Raw genomic sequence first — 5,204 nt, forward strand, 5'->3', positions numbered from 1 at the left:
TCAAATATATTCCATCAGAGTGAACAAAAGTCATTCAGGTGACCAAGGTGTGTCCTCCAGACATGTTCTTAGAAGGATGTTAAAAGTCAAGGCTGAGGATTGTGGGTAAATGCAGAGCACCACTGCTCATTTCTAGATTCCCAAACATCACTAGATCTACACAATTCACTTTTCTGAAAGTCTAAGAAAGAAGGTGAGCTGTTTCTCTTCAACATTTTTTCTCTGAAGGACACTGACTTTTTTTTTTTTTTTTTTGGCAAGAGAATAAATTTTGATAAAACCATTTCTCTGCCTGAAAATATCCTTATTAAAGATTTCAGGGAGATACTTGACAAGAGGACCATATTAAGGGCTAGAAATGAATGAGTCTTTGTGAGGCCCCTGTGAGACTCTGCTGCAGGGGTCTTTGACTTGCATTTTTTCCAAACATTTTCTTTGATGTTTCCCAGACAGATTTGGCAAATACCTGGAAGCAAGCCATGGCTCACTAACACCCCTGATCTCTTAGTTGGAGTTCTATGACAGATAATAAAAACGTGAGTACTAGAAGATTCTTGTCACTGGACAATAATGGAGAGTTGTCTAACAAGACTGCCTTTCTGATTCATTGTGGAAAAAGGGAAGGATAAAGAACAATACAATTCTTGTCCTTGCAGATGCTAATTGATCCTTGCAGTTCCTTAAACTCTTAACTAAATTAAGCAATACTGTTCAAGTAAGGAGGAGAAAACAGGAATTAGAAACCCAAAAAGGAATTAGAGAAAGCTAAGTGTTATGGTGTTGCTGTAAATCTCCTCCCAAATATGCCCGGGCAATGAAGACAGAACTCAGTTAATATGACTGGAAAGAGAGGCCCATTGGACACGCAAACTTTATATGCCCCAGTACAGGGGAACGCCAGGGCCAAAAAAATGGGAATGGGTGGGTAGGGAAGTGGGGGGGAGGGTATGGGGGACTTTTGGGATAGCATTGGAAACGTAATTGAGGAAAATACGTAATAAAAAATTATTAAAAATTAGAAAAAAATGTCATTGTATGTTCATTTTTGAACCTTTGTCCAAAACCTGTGGCTTTAAATTGAGGGATATGGAGTCTTCGCTAGATACAGCCTAGCTGGATGAGGACCAGATCCTTGGAGCTCTTCCCACCCTGGTTCCAACTTGAGATTTCTGGCTCCTAATAAGTGGCCACATGAATACCTGATCACCTCAAGCTCCCACTGTCCTGAGTTCCCCACCCTGACAAATCCCTCAGATGCCAAGAGCTACCAAAGAATCCTTCCTCCCTTGGTTCATTTCAGAGTGATTCTGAATAAAGAATTTGTGAATTCAGGATAAGAAAACTAGAGTATACTTGAATGGATAGAAACTGAAATAATTTTTTTATGGACAAGTAAGATTACAAATCCCAAGCATCATATTATCTTAATGCTCTAATATATACTTTAAAGTATGATTATGAAACAATAACACAGTTCCATGGAGTGGAAATTCAAAATCTGCATCTGCATCTGCTGGTGTTTTACAAAGGACTTCAGAAACTTGGGATTTCAGTGAACCAGAAACAGATGTTAAGACAATTATTTTCTTGTTATGTTGGATATTTATGCAATGCTTGCCTAACAATGGAATACTTTAATATTTTGTGCCCAGGATTGTTTTCCAAAGTAAGACAATGAGAAAAGGGATGTGAACATGCTGAAGAAGTGTAATTAAGGATTGGAGTGCTTTGCTGATGCTATTTTTATGAATCTTAAACTCCAAGGCTAGTTTTATTTCAAACGGTCCGCCTTTTATTGTTATATCTCACAGCACAGTGCTGTTAATTTAAACATTCTTTGCCACCTTATACTACTTGGAATAAATCAAGGAACCCAAACTAGACTTCATTGTCTTGGTGAAAATAACATCCTAGCACTAAATTTCAGTTTACCTAAATTCTCACTGAGCTTCAGAATATGTTGCCAATTCCCATTTTAACTAATTTGTTAAAAGACATCACTTCTAAAATTATGCATGTTCTTCCTAAAGTGTTCTTCACTATATAATAAATTAAAAACCAATGATGCACTTGTCCATTAAGTTTGGTCATTATTTTTTCTCTTTGTTACCCAGTTGTGTATTTCATTTGTCTGAATTAAGTTGCTGGGATCAAGTTGATCAGCTACAGAACTGACCAGATGTGGGCACTGGGTAATAACAATTCAGTACTCAAATACTGAAACATTTTCACATTGGGGATATAGGTAAAATTCCCAGATACACATGGATTTATATGTTATTTACAGATTATACTGTGAGCTCAGTACATTGGTCTAATGGATTTGACATGGCTTGTCTCTGGTGTTTCTGTGAATCTTTGTTTCTTTTATCTTCCCTCTCTCTTTATACAAAGTAGCAGTTCATAAGAGTTCTAGGGATTTCTTCCTAGAGAGAACATTTTGCAGTTTGTTATAGCATCGTTGCACTCCCTCACACCTAGCAAACCCTTCAATGCTAATAGAATTAGGGAGAACTTCAAATTTCCAGGTATATCAGGTTTAAACTTTGATCCCATCTTTCCTGAGCTTCTCCTAACTTGCTACTAAATGTTGCAAAAGCATCACAAATACCACCAGGCTACCTATTAGACTTTTGTATTTTAAGTCAGGTATGATTTCAAATAGTTATATGCATATTTATATTAAAACAGAAAATTAATAAAACTATTAAATACCTACTAAAAACTCAATTCAAATCTTGTAAGTACTGCAACAAATCCAGAAGGTTTATAAAATCCTTTGAAGGTCTAAAATAAAATGTGCATTTGCTCTGCTGGTTGGAGTTTCATTCAGTTGGGAAAGCTTCAAATGCTTGCCATCTTGAGATAACTTTGTTCTGCAATGCTTCTATTCAGAACACTGCTTGGTCTTCATTAATAAGCTGCCCTTGATGCTTAAATTAATCCGAATTCATTTGTCTATACATATGTTGATTTATAAATAATTTTAAATTTGGAGCTTAAGTTTAATAACCGTTAATTATCTAAGATTATGTTAATTTCTAAATGAGAAAATCTGATGAAGACAGAAACGCTTCTCAAATATAATCAACTAACATTCAAGAATTTAGTTTGAGTAATAAAATCTTTTTAAATAAAAACACTAATTCTACTCTGAGCCATCATACAACTTCTTTCTAAATATGCAGAAAATGCATAAACTAGTCTTCTCAGAGAATTGAGAAAATTCTACAATATAAGCCAAATCCTTGGCTAGTAAAGATTAAAATGGTCCACAAAATGTTCCAGACATGTTATAGAAGGTCCTATGACAAAATCCTTGACATGTCACCAAACAGTGCTTGGAGAAGGACCTATGTCAAGTACAGATATTCTCTTACTTATGGTCGCTCAACTTAATAATTATTTTTATATGATGATGATGATGATGATGATGATGATGATGATGATGTGGAATAGATGCTGATTCAGCAGAAACTGCATTTCTAACTTTGAAGTTCTGTCTCTCCCTGGGCTAGTGCCAGTAAGTACTCTAGAGATATGTATATGCAGCCACACCCTCTACCACTCAGGGTAAATGCCAAGCATCACACTGTGTACTGTATAGTTCAGTGCCTGTCCCAGTCTCTTATGTGCAACCGATACATGGGTGAGTCGGCAGTTTTCATGAGGTGAGTGTGTAGAGTTCTGAGAACATACTCTTGTGAGCGCAGGAGCTTACACACATGCATCTTGCTGATGGAGAAAGAAAAATAAGGGTTGTGAGGAGCTCAGGCATCCGGGGTTTGGCCACTCTTTGGAGTTTAGAGTTAAAATTTTTCTTGAGATAAAAGCTGTGGAGTATGGGACTCCCTCCTTTCTCCTTTTGCTCTTTTGTCTTGGATCTAACCAACTGCAGCTGACTTGACCAAATCAAGCACTTAATTCCTATCTACTTGTCTGAATAAAAGGTATTGAAATGTCCCTGTGACTTTAGTCCCTCTCGCTCACTTCTCTCTGTCCGTGTCACCCCATGTCATTTGCCCCCACACATTAGCAAATGACCATGAAGGGGAGACTAGAATGCTGAAGAGCCACAGTTTCTGAGGCTGCTATTGTTTTCATTTGTTGTTATTCGTTTTTATTCTTTGGGAATCTGGTCTCTCATTGTCTGCTTTTAGTTTTCAATTAGTGTAATATTTTCAACAATGAAGTTTAATCTCTAATTATATCAGTAAAAATAAGACAAGGAACTTCCTTGAAATGTCATAAAGTTTTTCAAACCTTTTCTTTTCATTTTTCATTCTCAGAGGTTCAAAACATGCCTAAAGTTTTAAGCATACAAAAAATTGAAACACTATTTTCTTTTCATGTTTATAATGTTTTACTTACATGTATACTGTGTAACAATGTGTGAAGTTCCAATGGAGGCTAAAGAGGGTGTCAGAGTCCTCTGGAATATGAGTTACAGAGGGCTATAAGATAAGCTGTCATGTAGATACTGGAAACTGAATCCGGGTCTTCTGGAAGAGCAGCCAGTGTTCTTAAGTGCTGAGCCATTTCACCAGCCCCACAAGCAACTTCCAGATCTTTGAATCTCAGTGGGAGGAGAAACTGCGTCCTTAGATATTTCCATTCTGTTCAAGGAAGAATACATTTAATAGTGCTAGACTGAAGGACACCAACAAACAGATACAATTAAAAACCTGAAACCCTGAAAAACATGCAAAATTAAAAACTAACACTGTAGAACCTTGAATAGGGCAAGGAACCCTGAAAAACCTGGAAAATGAGAAACTCACACTGTAGGACCTGGAATATGGCAATTCAACAAACAGATACAATTAAAAGGGAAAAGGATGATTTATCCACAGATGTAGCAGTCTACTGTTACTTAATTATTACAAACTTCCAGGCTGCTTTTCTTCCATACAGTTTCTTTTTTTATTGTAATTTTTTATTACGTATTTTCCTCAATTACATTTCCAGTGCTATCCCAAAAGTCCCCCATAGCCCCCCCCCCCATTTCCCTACTTGAAGATATGGGCACAGGGAAAAAATGGGAATACAGTTTCTTTTGATAGTGGTAGCTGGTCAAGTTGTATTTACATGTTAAATGCAATTAACACTTGAGTTTCAGTTGCAGGCTGTTTGAGGCTCATTGTGCTTTGTATCTGTTTCCTATATGCCACTGTCCCCAAATCTCTTACATTAGGGTTATGGCT

Source organism: Mus caroli, unplaced genomic scaffold (genome assembly GCF_978045245.1).
Source record: "Mus caroli unplaced genomic scaffold, Mus_caroli_1 scaffold_3, whole genome shotgun sequence".
Lineage (NCBI taxonomy): Eukaryota > Metazoa > Chordata > Mammalia > Rodentia > Muridae > Mus > Mus caroli.